This window comes from Capra hircus, chromosome 14, assembly GCF_001704415.2.
Source record: "Capra hircus breed San Clemente chromosome 14, ASM170441v1, whole genome shotgun sequence".
NCBI classification, from domain to species: domain Eukaryota; kingdom Metazoa; phylum Chordata; class Mammalia; order Artiodactyla; family Bovidae; genus Capra; species Capra hircus.
The window spans coordinates 19554320-19575046 of record NC_030821.1 but is presented as its reverse complement, the minus strand read 5'-3'; the positions used below and the strand labels follow the sequence as shown (position 1 = coordinate 19575046).

The 20727-nt window shown below is 40.3% G+C and overlaps 1 protein-coding gene across 3 annotated transcripts in view; it reads left to right on the top strand.

The window, feature by feature from the left end:
* The window catches only part of NCALD (neurocalcin delta), a 343524-nt gene that overhangs the window by 241605 nt on the left and 81192 nt on the right, over nucleotides 1-20727 (top strand). The window contains exon 1 of one of the 3 annotated variants that reach the window (XM_018058318.1): nucleotides 11253-11402. The exons of the other annotated variants lie outside the window; for them this stretch is intronic. The gene's annotated coding sequence lies outside the window, so the exon portion shown is untranslated. Of the gene's footprint in view, nucleotides 1-11252; nucleotides 11403-20727 lie in introns of those variants that run through there. 3 annotated transcript variants of the gene reach the window in all.

Sequence of the window (20727 nt, the reverse complement as noted above, 5' to 3'; positions counted from 1 at the left end):
CCCATACCATCTCTGGGTCATCCCAGTGCACCAGCCCCAAGCACCCTGCATCAAACCTAGACTGGCAATTCGTTTCTTACGTGATATTGTACATGTTTCAATGCCATTCTCTCAAATCATCACACTGTCTCCCTCTCCCACAGAGTCCAAAAGACTGTTCTATACATCTGTGTCTCTTTTGCTGTCTCGCATACAGGGTTATCGTTACCATCTATCTCAGAGATTTTAAACCCACTTTTTTCTCTGCTCAGTGAACTGACTTGCTCCCAGCTCCTCAACGACTCGCTCTTTCTTCTTCACTCAAGGGTCATATCTTCTGAGACCTTTTCTGTGGACTCCCAGACTGTGTTAGGTCCTCCGTTGTGGGCACCAGGTAGCTCTCCTTCTGTATCACTCATTATTTACTGAAGGTTGTAGTTATTCAATAACTATAAACTCCAGGAGACCAAAGTCCGAGTCTTTCTTATTCATTGCTATTCCCCTGACACACAGGGAGAGCGCTCATTGAAGATTGTTAGGTGAATAAGTGAGTAAAAGTGAATGAATGAGCAAATGAATGCAGATATCATGGATATCTAGGCCAGATATCAGTGAATCTAGATAAAAAGTCTTTTCCATTTTGAGGAATCAGTGACACTAATTCTGTGAAGAACAAAGATGTGCTAAGGATGTTTATATTAGAGCTCAGTGGCTTCAAAAGATCAAAAATCCATTGAAGCTGGCGAGGCAAAAAGAGAAGTTATTCATTCACTATTGAGGTGCTCGTAGACCCCAAGGAGTCTGGAGGAACTGGAGAGGCCTGCAGAGCTCAGACACTCAGCCGGGAACTTATGCTATAGGACTCAGCCTTCAAGCCCCTCATCCTTGTTTAGAAGGTTCCAATGTTACTCATTCCCAAGCGAACAGCCTCAATGAGTCAGGAATCTTCGTTTCATCTTGACTTCATGATTCTCCTCCTTTGGTGAGGGTCGCCTCAATCTCCCTGCCCTCTGCCAAATTGCTTCTCTACTCCCATTCCTGTTTAAGCTCTCTTTACTGGCAATTGAGTGTTTCATGGTGAAATTCTTCATAACCAAATTTCTTGGAGAAAAGGCCACTGTCGAATCTGGCTGCTCCGGGAAGTTCTCTGAGTCCCTCCAGCCCTGGCACAAGTTTCCCCAGCAATGTGGGCTCTCAATTCTATTTGGTGAAGTTACTGATCTCATGCCTGAGCCCTGAGGATGCTGACAGCTGTACACTATGGGAAACTCAATCATTGAATATCTCATTTTACATGTTAAAAAAAAAAAATCAAGATCCTAGAAGCTCTGGCAATGAGCTTAACTCTCAGGCTGTTTTCATCCTGGTGGTCAGGAGCCATATCCCTGGGGTCTCTATGCATCACCGTTTCATTGATCACACTGCCTCTTCAGAGAGATCTTACTTTTGGTTCTTTGGTTGGTATCAAATATATGAAAAATGTTTTTGCTTTCCACAGATAAGAGTACAGGAAATTAAAACATCCTCAAGGCAGGTTTAACAGGACAGATCTCCAGGATAGCTTTGGGTATAAAACACCCCATTCCAATGGACAGGTACACACTGCTATATCTAAAATGGATAACCAACAAGGACCTGCTGTATAGCACAGAGATCTCTGCTTAATGTTATGCGGCAGTCTGGAGGGGAGCGGAGTCTGGGGGAGAATGGATATATGTGTATGTGTGGCTGAGTCCCTTCACTGTTCACCTGAAACTACCACCACATTGTTAATCAGCTGTATCTCAATAGAAACTTAAAAGTTTTTTATACAAACCAAAATCGTCCCATTCCACTCAGCCAGAGAATACACTCTTGCCTGCAATACTGAGTTACATCTTCCTTGAAGATGACAGCAAGGGAGCGGTGTGGTCCGTCAGTTTCTTTCCTTGCTTGCTGTTTAGCACATTCTTTGACTTGAACGTCAACCCAGTCCTTGAAAATATTGTTATTGCGATTGAAGTCCTTTTACAGATGGAAATTCTGGAATCAGAGGACTTGATGGAAGGGCAGCCCTTGGCCTTCTGGAATGTAGGATGTGAAGATATTGCCATAGATTTTCTGGTAGTGGGTTTGCTCCTAGCTGGGAAGGACAGTTCCCCCCGCTGAAGCTCTGTAGTACTTTGCCGTGCTTCTCTTGGGATATTTGCTTTCTCCCTTTCTCTGCCCTGCTAGCTGCTTGAGGCTGGATTCGTCTTCATTTCTCCTGCAAAGTTATGCTTGGGAGACATGCCCAGTACACACCTGTTGCCTGTATTAGTTTCCTATTGCTGCTATGAAAAATTACCCCCATCTTAGTGGCTAAAACAATACACGTTTATTATCTATCAGTTCTGGAGGTCAGAAATCTAAGTGGGTCTCACTAGTCTATACTCAAGATGTAGGCAGGACTGTGTTCCCTTTTATAGGCTCTACGACTGGATTCACTTCTCTTAGTCCGTTCAGGCTGCTATAACAAAAATGCCATAAACCAGCTAGCTAATAGACAACAGAAATTTATTGCCCACAGTTCTGGAGCCTGGAAGTCCAGGATCAGGGTGCTATCATGATCAGGTGAAGGTCCTTTTCTAGGTCGTAGATTTCTCATTGCGTCCTCACGTGGTGGAAGGGCCAAGCAAGCTCTCTGGGACCTCTTTATAAGCACCTCATACCATTCATGAAGGTTCCACTCTCAAGACCTAAACAATCCCCAAAGACCCTACTTCCTAATACTATTACATTAATGGTTAGGTTCTCAACATACAGATTTTAGGAGGATGCAAACATTCAGATGTAGCAATTTCCTTTCCTTTCCCAGCTCCTAAAGAAAGATTGATTGATTCATGGCCCTTTCTCCAATCCGCAAAGCCAGCAACATTAGGCCAAGAACTTTCCATGCTGCCATCTTTCTACCTTTCTCTTCCACTTTTAAGGATCTTCATAATTGCATTGGTGTCACTAGATATTCCAGAATAATCTCCCTATATTAAAGTGAGATGACTGGCAAACCTTAATTCACCACTGACACATAGGATAACAAGTTCAGAGTTTTCTGGGATTAAAGCAGGGACACCTCAGGAGCAGGGGAGGAGAGCATTAGTCATGTTGCCCAAACATGATAACTGAAATCAGTAGCCTATTAGAGCAAAAGTCAAGAAGATGGCAGTCTCCTTGAGACAAAATGTCTTTTTGAAAAGTTGTAATAAATTGTTCTTTTGTCTGACTCTTTGCGACCCCATGGACTATAGTCTGCCAGGCTCCTCTGTCCTCCAGGCAAGAATACTGGAGTGGGTAGCCATTCCCTTCTCCAGGGGTTCTTCCAACCCAGGGATTGAACCCGGGTCTCCTGCATTGCAGGCGGATTCTTTACTGTCTGAACCACCAGGGAAGCCCCCTTTCCATAACTGAATTGCCTTTTCTATTCACCAGGGAAGGTAGTTATGCTTTGACTGTCCTAGTTAATTATTTTGTGCATGAGGATTTATATACATTTGATTTTATTAAAGCAAGATTCACATCTTTTACATTGTTAACACATTTGTTTTCTATTAAGTCTGTGTGAGGGTTATTATAGAAGAGTTTTCACATTAATAAAAGAACTAGGAATTTGCCATTTTTGAAGTATGTGATGCAGGCGTTTTTAGGGATGGATTTTTTAGAAGAGAAGCTAATGGCAAGTTTAATCCTATTTTCCCTCTTTTATAGAAAATGAATAACTTAATAGGCTAACTATGATTCTATACTGTGGTTTTTAACTGTCACTAAACCCATGCGAAGAGTTGACTCATTAGAAAAGACTCTGATACTGGGAGGGATTGGGGGCAGGAGGAGTAGGGGACGACAGAGGATGAGATGGCTGGATGGCATCACCGACTCAAAGGACGTGAGTTTGAGTGAACTCCGGGAGTTGGTGATGGACAGGGAGGCCTGGCGTGCTGCGACTCATGGGGTCGCAAAGAGTCGGACATGACTGAGCAACTGAACTGAACTGAAATGCTATTAAGTGGAAATATAGACTATGAAAATATAAATGCAAATTCATAGTTCTCTTGATATTAAGAGTTATTGTAATTTACTTACTAAGGAATTCCATGAAAATCAGAAATCACTTCATGTAAGTATTCTTTAGACAGCATAAACTTAGGGTAAAATGGACCCTAATTAGCACATTTCTTAATTATTCTTTCTAATTGTGAAGTTTAGCTCTCTCTTTAGCTATTTCAGAGGCGCTACTAAACTTGAGCCTTTATACCACCCTGCAAGGTCATTAGTTATAGCTGTTTCACAGATAATCAAATGAAGACTCAGAAAGGTTAAGTAAGTTGTCCAAAGTCACAGAGATGAAAAGTCATATTTGGAGAGCCCACAGTTAAATCTGAGTGTACCCGATTCCAAAGTTCATAACACTTTCGATCGCAATGCACCAGGAATCCTTGATGTTCACATTTTGGACAAAAACTCAGCAAAATGTTTGACTTGTGGTTGCAGATAAATTTCAGGACTGATGCCATAGTCTTCTTTATAGGAATTGCATTTCAACACAAGCACCACAAGAAAGCATCTAGATTCCTCATGCTTTAGAGTCTATTTCTTTAATTCTTGGCAGTAAGAAGGAATATAATCCTTAATCCTCGATGATTTGTAAAAGTCAGGTTTATTAATGTGCAAGAGTGTCTGACAGCAAAGACAGTTATGGTTCTGAGAGAGAGAGTCTTGATCATTCAGTCATGTCTGACTCTGCAACCCCATGGACCATGGCCCACCAGGCTCCTCTGTTCATGGGGTTTCCTAGGCAAGAATACTGGGGTGGGTTGCCATGCCCTTCTCCAGGGGATCTTCTCGACCCAGAGAAAGAACCTAGGTCTCCTGCATTGCAGGCAGATTCTTTACCAGCTGAGCCACCAGGGAAATAGTGCATGTAAATTTTGGTATATTACATTTTTGTTGTTCGGTTCAAAATATTTCTACATTGGAATGTAGGTCTTTTTAATTCATGGATTATTTAGAAATGTATCGCTTGGTTTCCATTTAGAGATTTTCTATGAGTCTTCTTAATATCGAGTCCTAGCTTTATTCCCCTGTGTACAAAGAGTATACTCTGTGATTTTGATAATTTATAATGTGTTGGAAAAAACTCCTGTGGCCAGCATATAGTCAATACTGTTAAATATATTTGAGAGGAAAAGTTGTGTATTTTGTAATTTTTAAGATTATTATTCGTCATGTGTTGTCAACTAACTGCATCACTTAGTTGCATCATTAAAATATTCTTTATCTTTACCTTCTTTTGTTACTTATTCTATAAGTTATTGAGTAAATATGTGGAGTAAAGAGTTAGAATTTTTGTATTAATATAGTCTGATGTTTGTTGCTTTTTAATTGGAATATTTAGTCAGTTTATATATTATAGCAATCATAATAATTATTGAAGTGTATTTATGATCAACTCTTCAGTGTTACTATTTCTTCCTATTTATCCTATCATTTTCTCTTCTCTCCCACCTTTTTTTTTTTTTTTTTTTGCTTCTTTTGGGAATCAAGTAATTTTTAAAGTTATTTTCCTGCTGTATTAGTTTGTTAGCTAAACATCCTTTTTGTTAATCTTTTAATGGATACTACAAGGATTACATTGTGCACCTTACCTTATTAGAGACTATTATCAATTAGGACAGGCTTCCCAGATGGCACTAGTGGTAAAGAACCTACCTGCCAATGCAATGAAATGTGGGTTCAATCCCTGGGTCAGGAAGATGCCCTGGAGGAGGGCATGGCAACCACTCCAGTATTCTTACCTGGAGAATTCCATGGACAGAGGAGCCTGGCAGGCTACAGTCCATGGGGTCACAAAGAGTTTAACATGACTGAATCGACTTAGCCTGTATGCACATTAATTAGGATTTTGACCAGAATATAAGAATTTTATAAAACTTTGATTCTCATCTTCTCTTATCTTTTGTGCTAATGTTGCCCTTTATTTTGAATCTATACACATGTTAACCCCTATAATACATTGGGGTTTATAAAGTTAGTATTCATATAAATTCATATATCTGCCCTTTCTATATCTCTATATTTCCATCTAGGATCATTTTTCTTCAGCTTAAACAATGCTTCAGAAATGTATGTAACCCTATTGAAACAATAACCTCAGTTTTTGACTGAAATGTCTTATGTCACTTTCATTTAAAATTTTTAATTAAACTTTTATTTTGAGATAAGTGTAGATTCTCATGCAGTTGTGAGCAACAATACAAGAAGAACCCATATGCTCTCTCTTTGCTTTCCCCCTAAAGGTAATATCTTGCAAAGCTGTAGTAGAGTGTTACAACAGGATATTGACATTAATACAATCAGGATACACAAAGTTTGTCTCTCTAGTTTTGAGAATGCTAGGAGTCCCGTATCACTTGGGGATTATCAAGTAGTTTGAGGGAAAACATAACAGATGATGTGGAGATTGTTGGGCTTATATCAATATATTTTCTTTTTATCTGAGATCTTGGTACTTAAAGATTTTGCTGCTCTTTCTACTCTTTGATGCCTTCCAGTCACTTAAAAAAAAATCTACCCATTATTATCTCAGTGAGGATATTAGTTTGAACGCAAAAAACTCCTTTATACTGTGAAACAAAAATTACTGAAGCCTGTGAGACCCAAATATTTGCTTTGGTTAAGACTATAATAATTTGGGTGATTTTATTTGGGATATTTTCAGTATTTTACTTTGCCCATTTTCCTTGATTCAAGTCTTCTGGATTAAGCTTTCTTGGCATATTACTCCTTTTGTGTGTGTGTTAGTCGCTCAGTTGTGTCCAGCTCTTTGTGACCCCGTGGACTGTAGGCTGCCAGGCTCCTCTGTCCATGGGGATTCTCCAGGCAAGAATACTGGAGTGGGTAGCCATTCCCTTCTCCAGGTGGTCTTCCCGACCCAGGGATGAACCTGTGTTTCCTGCATTGAAGGCAGATTCTTTACTGTCTGAACCACCAGGGAAGCCCATATTACTCCTTAGGCCAAAGCTAACTTAAGATAAGCAGAGTTCTCAAGTGCAAAAAAGATCAGTTGGGCTTCCCCCACTCATAAGAAATTAAAAATAAAGCAACCCCCAAGTATAAAATAGCCATAAGAAATAATCCAATGCTTTTCAAAAATATATCGAATATAAATTATCTCCAAAATCTATGGAGCTAGGTTTCCTGGGTGTAGATACTGACTCTGCCATGTACTAGTCAGGCAAGTTATTTAACTGCTCTATGCTTAAGTTTCTTTAGTTTTGAAATGTGGAAAAGAATACCTCCTACCTCATAGTTACTATAATAAATGATTTAATACACCTATAGCACTTAGAAAGATACTCCAGATATAGTGGGTGCTCAACTGATCAGTTAATGTAAAAGATTACCCAATATCAACAGCAATAGCCATAAAATATATCAGTATATAACTTATGTGCACTTATAATAAACATGATTTACTTATAATAAATTATTATAATAATTTTATATATAAAATTGTTTATATATAATTGTTTAATATAATTATAATTACTTATAATAAGTTTGATTTACTTGACAAATTTACTTAAACTCATTCATTGCTAGAAAATTTTGTGATTACTCAGTATTTTTTCTTCCTTCCTTGGCCTTTTTGGGGGGTTGAAGGGAGGCTCTCCTTTGTTAGCAGAAAGAAAAAAAGAACTATTTCTTTCTCTGCATTTATTTCCCAGTAGAGGAAGTTTCCCCAGGTAGCTCAGCTGATAAAGAATTTTTTTGTAATGCAGGAGACCTGGATTTGATCCCTGGGTTGGGGAGATCCCCTGAAGGAGGGCATGGCAACCCACTCCAGTATTCTTCCCTGGAGAATCCCCATGGACAGAGGACCCTGGCGGGCTACAGTCCATGGAGTTGCAAAGAGTCCAACATGACTGAGCACAGAGATGTCACCAACATTTATTGAGCACGCATTGTGTTCTGGGCCCTGTGCTAACCACAGAGTTGTAGAGATGAGTAAGATTCATCTTTTTCCTGAAAGTCTTTGTAAACTTATCAGAATCAGACAGATAAATAAGAATTGACATATACCTCGAGCCACTTACCCTGTGGCAGGGTGTCAGAATTTTAGAAAACCTTAACTTTATAATCCTCATAACCACCTTAGGATGTAGGTTTTGAGTAACTTGCCCAGATGAGGTTTGAACCCAGTGCTTCTAAAAACTTCTAAAAGTGGGAAAGTCTATGGCCTTCCCACTAATGTTGAGATAGTGGCACAGCAACATTTCTACCTGGAAATAAAAGGCTAATTATAGTTGTCTACTCATGGTCTAAACCACCTGTTAATTCAAGTGTGTGAACCCAAGTTAGACTGCTTGTTTAGTGGCATTTACCAGTTATTTCCGGCAAAGTGATCAAACTAATAACAGGCAACCTTGACATTCATATAGCAAGTGAAAGCTATGGTGCAGTGCTATTTTGGAAAGGGTATTTTTAAATTCAGTGAATCATGTTCACCTAAAAAAGTGAGTTTTTGTTTAAAAAAAATGACTCATATTCTCTTCAACATGGTGGGTTGTGTTGGAGAAGGCCCCCATGTGTATTTCCTATGATATTTTCAGCTACATTTGGATTAATTAGCCAGACTGGTAGCAACCTGGGGTTTCCCAAGTGGCACTAGTGGTAAAGGACCCGCCTGCCAATGCAGGAGACAAAAGAGGCACAGGTTTGATCCCTGGGTCAGGAAGATCCCCTGGAGGAGGGTACGGCAACCCACTGCAGTATTCTTTCCTGGAGAATCCCATGGACAGAGGAGCTGGCCAGGCTAGAGTCCGCAGCATCACAAAGAGTCTGACGTGACTGAAGTGACTTAGCATGCATGCACAACGATTTTAGACTTTCTGGTGGCCTAGATGATAAAGAAACTGCCTGCGATGCAGGAGACCCGGGTTCAATCCTTGGGTCAGGAAGATCCCCTGGAGAAGAAAATTCACTCCAGTATTCTTGCCTGGGGAATTCAACGGACAGAGGACCCCAGCAGGCTACAGTCCACGGGGTCGCAAAGAATCAGACATGACTAAGTGAACAACACTTTCACTGAGCTCCAAAGAGATCATTACCACAATTTCAACCCTGCAGAAGACCAGTAACTTACTTTGCTGTAAGAGGAATCTCTAATTCTAGATGATTTGCAAAGGTAAATCAGTGATGGCAGGTTGGAAGCATGCTACAGAGAAAAGAATGACAACTATCCACTTTTCATTTTGAAGGTCAGTCCACTGATAATTTTAACTTACAGTGAGTGCCTAAGTCAGTATACAAAAAAGTATTCTAAGTCTTAAAAGTGATAGAAAATTCAAAATGAAAAAGTTTGGGTATTGGTTGAATATTAAACTAATTTAAGGCCAGAATTTTAGGAATTTTTAGAACTGGCAACTTCTTGTTTCAGAGGACATCACCTACAGGCAAACCGTGGTACTGCAGTCTGTCTGCATAAAGGAAGTGCTGATCGGGAAGCTGTGGATTAAAGCAGGCGGTTCAGAGCACATGGGGCCCTCAGAGTCTAGAAGGAAATGCTTTCTTTCCTCTCCTCCCACTCCCCTCATCGCTGCGATGTGCATTTCTGACAGAAAACCAAAACCCTCCACTGGCACAAAGCACAAATTTGTAAATTGTGACTGCAGTCTAAATCTGCCATTGGTGCAACATCCTGAGGCATTGAGATAGACCTTGGAGTCAATGAGCCAATGGTGCTGGTGCTAATAGGTAAATTTCCCGCTATCATTATCTGAAATAAAAGGGGGAGCTTTCCTTGCAGCATTACACTTTAATGTTACTTTTGCAGTGCTATAGCTAATAATAGCGTTAGGAAACTATCTTTTCAAATAAAAATGTATCTTTTCTCCCAGTTGGAGCTGGGACAGAAGTAAAGGAAGAGAGAGATGGGTAGGAGGATTCTATGGTCAGACAATTTGAACATTAGTCTTATTGTTCTAGAAGCAATTCCTGACTCAAACCAAAGAAATTTCATTCTTTTGCAGTGACATAAATGTAATCTGCTCAGCTGGCTTAACTTCCACTTGTATTTTGTAGCACCCTAGACTTTTTTCTTTTGTTTAAAGAAGCCAGACTAGACATCTCAATAACTCTAGCATGGGAAGATCCTTCAGGTTTTGAGAGCAATCTTTTCTCCTTGCCTTTTAATCTCTTTCCTCTTCGAATGTGTATACATTTTCTGAATGTATTTTTCAGAAGAACTTCCTCTGGATTTCATTTCATTTTATTGAATGGACTTCCTGTTAATTAAAAGGGAGAGGGAACTGGGAAATAGCTCATGTGTGGTATTAGAAGCAAGTGAGGCTGGTCCTAAGGGAAACGAAGCTGAAGTTAGGAAACAGGCAAGGCTGTCCTTTTCTTCTGCTACCCTAGACTTTCACTGGGGTTTGTGTTTGAGGACACTTACCCATTTTTTTCCATGCTGAGTCCCAAGGGGACATGGACAAGAGTGTTTTGAAGGGGAGAATTTGGCAACTGTATGGTGACCCCTAAAGTAAAAGTCCAAAAAAAGTTTTCAGTGTCAAGTATTTTAAAGCAGCACTGCTCTGAAGCTCTTTCAGTCGTTCATTCCTGCACCGACAGTTCACAATATATGGATCCCGAATTCATCCCACCTGATTCCCCATCCTAGTTGATGTGAGGCTCAGCAGACTTGGATCTGACTCGGGGGCACCATATCCCGTGTTTCTTCTCTGTCTTGCCATGATTAGCATGGTCTCAGCACAAGGATGTGGATTCTTAGATCATTTTAAAAATATCTTTTCTTCCAGCTCCCTTTTGAGCTTCAGTTTTTATTCTATTTACTGACAAACAGATTTAATTCGCTTGGAATACTACTCCCAGAATTTCTCAGTTCTTTCCTTCTGTTCTACAGAGAGAGAGAGCCACGAGCTTCACGCTGGTAACAGTGGGACTAGCGGGACTCAAGAGGGGCATGCCTTTTCCTGCCGGGAACTGTAAGGAACAGACCCCCACAGCCCTGAAGAGGAAAGTTGTAGGCACTTTGCAGTCACCACTTCAAGGGCTGAGGTTGTCGGGGAGCTGTCCGTGATGGGTGGTGGGGTGTGCACACAGACACACTCACACACACATACACACCACAGTGACAGATGACCTATTGAAATAATTTCAGAGCTGTTCTGTGGTTGCTACGACAACCAATGCTCTCTTGGCTTTCATCTGGCCATGTGACAGGGACTTTGACGTCAGCTAGAGGCAGAGCCTGTGGCTGAGTCCACACAGTCAAAGGCCTGTGAGAGGCTGGGTGGGTGCTGGCCGCCGCTGCTGCCCTCCACGCTGCTGCTTCTGTGTCCCAGGGGCTGCGGAGCATGGACTGTTAAATCCTGCACTTCTGCTGAGAGGTAATCAGTTTGCTTTGTATACAACAGTAAGACGTGCTTATAAATCACAGTGGCTTTCCCCTCTCTCTCACCTCTTACAAGTTTGTCTTCATGAGCAATTATTGTTGTACCCGGAGAAAAAAATGTGAAGCAGCTTCTAGTTGTTCATTTGGGGCGGAATCTCTGGCATTTGGTTAAATTTGGATTCATGTTCTGGGAAGTAGGTTAAAATATAATCGCCTCCCTTGTTCGGTACTTGCTAACGTGACATAGTTTAGGGATACAGACTTGGCAGCTTGAGCCAGATATTCCCCGTTGAATTCCAGGAATCTCCCCTTCAGTATTGTTTCGGGTTTAAAGACGCCAGCACAGCTTGGCAATATGTGGCTAAGTTTGCCTTTATATATATATGTGTATGTGTGAGAGTGTGTGTGTGTGTGTGTGTGTGTGTATTTGCTACCGTATTCTGAATCAGCCTAGAATAGTTCAGAATTTGGTCTCTGTCTTGTTCGTAGCACTCATAAGGAGCAACAATAGGCACAGTGGTAAAGAACATTATAGTTTGAAACAAAAGTTGAGGGTTTTCTAGTAAATCAAGTATTCTGAAAATACCAGGGAAAACTGTCAACAGCTTCCTGTTTAGAGAAAAATACTCTGGATTATGCCAAGGAAGTTGGGGTGGAACCCCTGACATGTGCACATGCAGTTGCTTTTTGGTTGTTTGAGCAAACGTGCACATTTGCAGTATCTTCCTCTGAAAATTCAGCTGTGAAAAGGAAAGCGTTGGATGGCTTTCACTGAGGCATCATGTAAGCTAATTTTGTGTTTCAAAATTGAAATAACTACCTAGAGAAGAAAGCAATAGCCCTAAAACTAAATTATCCAGGTAGATCTACTTTAATTCAAACACAGATAAAAATAGTCACCAAAAATTGTTCTAATGCTTGAATGAGTAATTTGATAACTGTGATTAAGAAGGCTTTTTATCTCTATTCCTATAACAATATGTACTGCAAATTGGAGGACGGGGGATTTGCATTGCTGTAGTTCATTTCTTTCCCAGGTTGAATAATTTTGAATTTTCTGTCATTGCATACAAGTTGGATGATATTTGTAGCTTGTAATTCAAATAAAACCTCTGGTATTGAAGTTAATTGAAGCCTAGATTTATAACCAGCTAGCTAAATCTTACAGATGTAACTGGAAAAAAAGAAAATTTTAGAGCAGCACATTTAATATACCTACCGATGAATAGAAAATAATGATTTGACCATTTAAATCAAGAATACATATTTTATAGTATGTAAGCTATATATCAATTTAATGCAAGAATAATATTGTTCTTTTCTGTATTCTTTATTAGTTTCTGAATTCTGATCACCTTTATTTAACTCTTAGGGATGAATACTTTAAACAGTATTTAGTATCAAAAATAAGTTGTGAGTGCACAAATAATTTCTCAATACCTTTCAGTGAGTGAATACTCATTTGACTTGCTGGCATTTGATATGTCTATTTTTGGCCAGAGTCTCATGGAGGATTTTCCAAAAAATCTAATGTGCTTACACTCCAGGCACAACTACTGAGGCATTATCTCATTGTTTAATTTCTCTCATAATAACTCAGAGGTCATATTCTTAACACTCCTAGAAATACGTTCATTGATTTGCAGTACTTCCAGTAAGTATGACTAGGACCAATAGCCAGCAACACTGTCATTTAAAAGCAGTATCTTTGATGGGGTACTTTGATGCTTGCCTCTTTTACTCAAAATTAGGAATTATCATTATAGTTTTTCCAGGAAGCAATGATTTTCTTGATGCTCTCTCTATGCTTTAGAGTTATAAGATAATTGTATTCAATGCCGTAATAAAACAGATTGGATTTCAGCACCACAAAATAAGTAAACAATTCAACGTTGATTGGCAAAATGTCAGTGACAAAGTTTATCATTAGAAGAAAGCAGCCTTTCTAATAATAGCGGAGATACTTCAGAATCTACAGGTCTTTCCTTATGGCAAAATAAGGCGGGGGGGAAAGGACTCTCATCAGAATCATCTATTTACAGCATTGAGACTGTGTTGATTTCAAGGTTAAGTTTGCTTCATCTTCAAAAGATACTGACAAGGAATGATTTACTCTAGAAACCTGGATGTTGCCTGTCAACTACTTTCAGTTTCAGAGACTGTAACCTTTTGGATGTCATAGACCTTTTGTCAGGCTGACGAAGCCTATGGTTTCTTTTTAGAGTGATGTTTTTAAATGCATAATAAAGTATGCAGGATTACAAAGGAAACTACTTTTATTGAAATACATTCACCAGATTTTTAAAAATTGTGAAATGTGTGTTGTTAATAATTCATTATTAAATAAACCAAATTAGCAGGAGTTATAATAACTACTATAATTGTGAAGTAGTAATGAGTGTAAAAGGTATTTTGAGATGGCTACAGTGACTGTAATAGGATGTGAGAATATCTGTGACTTCTCTTGGCAACAAAATCACAGGAACGGTGGTAGGTGGTTTGTGGCCTACATTTTAATTGAAAGATACTAAATTTCAGTTTGAGGTTCCTGAAACTGAAGATATAATATTTTCCCCATCCAAGTTCCTGGATCCTGTGAAGTCTATCCAGCTCTGAGTTAAATGATATGTAAGCTGGTGATGCTGAAAGGTCTTGGCACCGCACTGGACAAAACCCACACCACTGTTTCATATCAGTTCCACCACATCTGATTTTATTCTCTGAGTGTGTGAATTTCACAGTATTCTCTAATTTCTCTGTGAAAGGGATGGTATCCACAGAATTACCAAACTGTAAATTTCTTTTGTTTTCCTCCTTAATCCTTAAGTAGTCTTGTATACTTGGACTGACCTCCTGCCTGGTTAAATAGGGGTTAAGAGGGAAAACTTACAGTGTTAATACAATTTATACAAGTTAAAGCCGTGGACCAAAGAAGTAAGACTATAGCTATTTACAAAGGGACTTTTATCCAATCAAAGAAAACAAGCGATAGTATTCAGATGAAGAATGCAGAATGTTATATGAAATTGATCGTAGCTGCAGGAATATTCTAGAAGATACTCTGTGTGCTCATGACAATTGAAATGAGCATTAGAGAACTTATGTCACTTTTCAGTTTGATATAAAGCACACACATGTGTAAATTGATCAGTTGTAATGTAAATCTCAGTTACTCTGGATAGAGCCTGCAGGTTCACCTATCAGAGGTTCTTAGAACAGGACACATTCAAAATGAAATAGGGGATGCTGGCTGATACTTCCCAAGTAATCTGAATGCAGAATCTTATTTGATTTATTGGATATTCAAGAACAATATCGGAGATATTAATATTATTTAGAGTGACTTATATAAGAATTACCTCATTTCCCATGTCACTCTTAATTTGCAGAAGATACTGCCTAATTTTCCTCCCCAACTAACTAAGTGCCTTTGCAGTTAGCTGGCTGATGTCATGTATTATTGTGTTTCCAGCCCTGTGTTTAGTCCCAGCCATCCCTTCTGTTACATCAGCACCATCACCCTAGCCTAAGAAAATTGGAGCTACGACATTACGTACAAGCTGGTGTTTAAACTCAATCCAAATCCCTAACATTTGAAATGGATGCTTAGCAATGTTTCTTCATGTATTCTCAGGGGAATTACAAAAGAGGATTTTCTCAAACATTCTTTATTCTTTGGACTAGGAAAGAACACCTGCTTTGGGGGCTTTGAGTCTCTGTGGCAATTTGATAAAAAACTTGGAAAAAAGTCGAAAATCTCTGACTGTATTGTTTGCTTCTCTCATGGCTGGTGTTTGAAATTTCAAGTTTAGAAAGGAATGTGCCATTATTTTTCATGAAATCAACCCTTATTTTAATGGTGCCCTGTGATGGAAATCCAACCAGAAATAGCATTCCAAAATATAGTATTTTTTATTGTTTCCAGAAGTGATGCCATGAAAGTTAATGCTCATTAATACACTGATAAAAAAAATTATGTGATAAATATTTAAATTCACTGGAGCCACATACTCTAAACCAAAAGCAGTCTGTGCTTATTATTTTTGTGGTGAGCTTTAGGGATTTGGGGGACATATTTTTATAAATGCCTTTAATTAGAGACATAGCATCCCTTTAAAATTTAGTTGGCACTAATGGAAAACATAGTATACTTACATTAAAGTTCAATATTTGATTTTCAAGAAAAGAGATCTGTAGTCTGCAAGATAACCCAGCTGCTGCCTGTCCTAATGGGAGAATTGTCCGTATTTTCTGAATTATGTCCCAATGAGTGCATGCTCAGTCACTCAGCCATGTCGAATTCCTTGTGACCCCATAGACTGAGGCCTACCATGCTCCTCTGTCCATGGAATTTCCCAGGCAAGAATACTGGAATGGGTTGTCATTTCCTTCTCCAGAACCCAATGAGTGTAGGAAAACCAGACTGCATATTGCTTTTATGCAAAGATGAATTCTTTGAAGGTTTGTCCTAGAATTTTTTTACTTTGATGAATTTAAACCCCATCCATTAGAGGTAAATGCTGAGACGAGTGTTGTATTCCTTGGCTCGCTGCTCTGCTGACTCCCACAGACTTTCATCTGATTCATACATCTAAAACCACGACGAATTTTGTGACGACCGTATTTACGACATCCTAGGAGATAAATTAAAAAATAGCATCCCACAGTGGTTATCCGATCCTATGCCTTCCCACATTTCACCATGGATCAGGTTCAGCATGAGGCGGCATCACTCAATCAGCAAGCATTTTAGTAAGTGGCTGCTGAACCCACAGTTCATAGCAGGCGTTTTGGGCTTCTCCCTCAATGGCCCTTGAGTAATAGCTGCCACTGGCATAAAGAGCCCAAGGTACTTTATGGACTTCTGACTATTGTTTGCTTGAGCTTTTATTCAAACCTGTAGTCTTTCATGCATTCAGCAAGTTTTGAGCATCTACTGTGTGCCAGGCATTAGACTAGACACTGTGAATACTGTGGTGAACAAGAGAGACAAGGCCTCCACCATCATGGAACTTACAGTCTAATTATACAGGGGACCTGCTCAGAGACCTAAGTGTTGACAGCAACCAAGGTTTCCCCTTCACAGCCATGCTGGCCAGTGTAGTCAAAAAGAGAATCTTCTCTGTAAGGTAAAAAAAAAAATCAAAAGAAAAGAGACAAGCAAACAACCTAGGAACCACTGGATTTTATACCAGAGTCAAACCTTAGAAGAAGCATTCCTCAGTTGGTGATCACTGAGCCTAATTTGCAGGCACTTGTTCATATCAGTGTCAAGGATTCCACATCAGTACGGCCAGCCCTGTTCCCAAAGTCTACTTGTCCTCCTGGTTGAGAAGATATGAGACTGGTAGGGACTGACCTAGAGAATAATTTTCCTTTATGCACATACCCTGCCTTATGCAAATAGCAATAGCCATTTCATCTTTTTTTTTTTTTTAGGGTTTTTTTTTTTTTTTGCTTTATTCTGATCTTTTCTTTTCTTTTTTTTTTAATTTTTATTTTTACTTTATTTTACTTTACAATACTGTATTGGTTTTGCCATACATTGACATGAATCCACCACGGGTGTAGGAAATCCTTAAGTTAGTTGTGCTCGAGTGTATCAATCCTGTCTTTCCTGTACTAACCCAGTCAAGATAGGTTCACTGCTCCAATAAATGGCCCCAAATCCCAATGGCATAATGCAGGATTGTTCCTTTTTCAGTCACCCATGAATTAGATTTGGGAGAAAGGCTCCACTCCACACAGTAATCCAGAGATTCAGGCTCCTTCCATCTAGTTAAACTGATCTAGAGGTGAATCCTATCTCTACCACTTATAGGTGTCACTTTGGGCAAATTACCAAGGTCACAATTTCTTACCTGGCTAATATAATAGTAATTAGTACCTGCCTTATGTGGCTTCCCTGGTGGCTCAGTAAAGAATCTGCCTGCAATGCCGGAGAAGCAGGTTTGATCCCTGGGTTAGGAAGATCCCCTGGAGAAGAAAATGGCAACCCACTCCAGTATTCTTGCCTGGAAAATCCTATGGACAGAGGAGCATGGCGGGCTACAGTCCATGGGGTCTCAAGAGTCAGACACGACCTGGCGACTAAACTACCACCGACCTCATAGATTCTGAAGTCAACCTATTTGGCATGGTAACTGACAAGTGTTAGGTAACAGTAATGTGAACTGTATGGTTCATTTTCTATCGCTGACACCATCAGTGTACCCCCAGGAACCAGGAAGTACCAGTGCCAAATCTAGAGAAGGTGTATCCCGATGATATGGTAACAGCTGACACTTAGGGAGGTAGACAGTCTTCTAAGCTCTGGCACCTAGAAAAAGAAAAGCACAACATGAGAGTTTTGAGTTAGGTTTTATTTGGGGCAAAATGAGGACTGCAGCCCAGGAGACAGCACCTTAGATAGCTCTCAAGAGATTGGGGCGTGGGGTGGGTAGATAAACATATATGTGATTTTGGTGAAGGGAAAGTACATGCAATCAAGTCCATATTTTTCCAGAAGGTTTCTGTTAGTCTCATGAAGCTTTTTGCTAGTCATAAGTCACCAAGAGAGATTTTAGTGCTTTGCTAGACATGAGGAGATTCAAGAATTGGGCTCATAAAATCAGTTCCTGGGAATATCTAACTATCCAAAGACCTGTTCTGCCATTTTTCCCCAAAAAGAAAATAGTGTTTCCCTGAAGTATCACCCTGAACTCCTGTTGGGGGTGTTGAAGATCAGCAACTGCAGTAGCACGTGATTTAATGCTCGTAGAGGTAGATGGAAAGTGCCAATTTGTAGTTGACAGCTCTTTTCAAAATAACTATTTTTTCCCTTCACCACATCCTGGTTTTATAAATGAGGAAAACTGAGGAAAGGAGAGCTTGAGCCGGTTGCCCAGCATAACACACAGTATATACCAGAGCTTGAGGTATTTGGCTCTAGAGTCACTATGCTGTATTACCTTTTAAGCTGAAATATGTTGTATTTTGGGGCTTCTCTGGTGGCTCAGATGGTAAAGAATCTGTCTGCAATGCAGGAGACCCATGTTCAATCCCTGGGTTGGGAAGATCCCTGGAAGAGGTCATGGCAACACACTCCAGTGTTCTTGCCTGGAGAATCCCCACGGACAGAGGAGCCCCAACGGGCTACAGTCCCTAGGGTCTCAAAGAGTTAAACAAGACTGAAGCGACTGAGCATGCATGCAAACATATAGTATTTTTCTCTAGAAGTAATGTTACATGTTGTGGCAGATTATACTCTCCAAAAATGGCCCTGTAGTTATATCTACCCTATCCATCCCCCATGCTTTTCTGGAGTATTGCTAATCTTCCCCAAGAGGTAGAGTGTATTGCCTTCCTCTTGAACCCACACAGGCTTTGTGATTGGTCCAACTGATAGAGCACAATGGAAACAATTCCAGGTGACCTCCAAGGCTGGATTATGAAAAGCATTCAACTTATTTTTTTTCTCAGCTATTCTTTGGAAACCAGCCACCATGTTATGAGGAAGCCCAGACCATGGCCACATGTAGGTTTCAGCTAACACCTCCAGCTAAGATCTCAGCCAGGCAACATGCATCAGCAACCAGATGTGTGAGTGGGCAGGCCTCCCGAGGATTCCAGGCCCCAGCCCCAGGTCCCCCTTGCCCTTCCTGATGCCAAGTGAACTGGAGAGAAACTGTCCAGTTCTCTGGACAGGTTCTCTGCTGAGCTGTGTTGTGTGTTTAGTCGCTCAGTTATATCTGACTCTTTTGAGACCCCATGGACTGTAGACCACCAACCTCTTCTGTCCATGTAATTTTTCAGGCAAGAATAGCAGAGTGGGTTGCCATTTCCTACTCCAGGAGATCTTTCCGATCCAGGGATCGAAACTGTGTCTCCTGCGTCTTCTGCACTGGTAGACAGACTCTTTATACTGGGATCCCTGCGGAATCCTGCCGTAAACGACAAATTCATGTGCAAAATAAAAATTGCTATTGCTTTAAGTCCGTATATTTTAGAATTATTTCTTAGGCAACCAGAGTAACTGGAATGTATGGGGTAATTAGAAATTACTGAAATACCTGTACCTATGTGGACTTTGGGTATATATAGATTAAAAAGGTTTGGGGGATTTGGCATAAGTGTCTAACCTAATGAAAATATTTTATGGAGAAAAATATATTTCAGTTCAGTTCAGTCACTCAGTCGTGTTCAACTCATTGTGACCCCATGGACTGCAGCACGCCAGGCTTCCCTGTCCATCACCAACTCCTGGGGCTTACTCAAACTCACGTCAGTGATGCTGTACGACCATCTCATCCTCTGTCATCCCCTTCTCCTCCCACCTTCAATCTTTCCCAATATCAGGTCTTTTCAAATGGGTCAGTTCTTCGCATCAAGTGGCCAAGGTATTGGAGTTTCAGATTCAGCATCAGTCCTTCCAATGAATATTCAGGACTGATTTCCTTAAGATGGACTGATTGGACCTCCTTGCAGACCAAGGGACTCTCAAGAGTCTTCTCCAACACCACAGTTCAAAAGCATCAATTCTTTGGCGCTCAGCTTTCTTCACATCCATATATGACTACTGGAAAAACCATAGCTTTGACTAGACAGACCTCTGTTGGCCAGTTAAATTACAAATGGGCTTTAGGTACATAGCCTGTTCATAAATTTGGCAGAATGACCCTACATAGTAAGGCTACTGCTGGTTCTAGGAGGAGATGTGGGCTCCATACAGAGATGGTCTCTATGCATTAGTGGAATCTCCCTCGTTGCCTCCTGCTGGCTGGGCCCGTCTCTACAGGACAGTCTCGTGTGGACAGCAGGACTTGTGCCATTTTCCCAGGTCACCGCTTAGTCTATCTGCTTCTGTCTCTTTCTCACGCCTACCCTGTCTAATCCGCTGCCTACTTTTCTATTGGTAGATCCTACTATCTCCTTGACTCTCTTTTTTGGCCTGTTTCCAATGCTTCTAAACCTATTTTTTCTGCTCTAATGATTTATAGTAAAGCTAGGGAATTTCTCTTGGCCAGGTAAGATTTAGCTCATTCAGCCGTCTTTTCTTCTCTTGACAAAGCTGCCAGAATGGCAGCCCTCCCACTGGTGTGCAGCTCCACGTGTTGGTCAAACCCAGTACTTGAAATCATCAGAAATGTAGTTCTTAGGTCCTGACGCAAAGAAGCAGTCTCTGTCTCTACTACTGCAGAGAAATCGATACCTCTGACTTTCTTCATGCTTACTTAAACGTCACCTCATCCTGAGGGTTTTCCCTCTAGAAGGCTAATCGATATGTTCACCTTGATGTATTCATTCATATATATTCACTCCATATAGTGGCACCTAAGTAT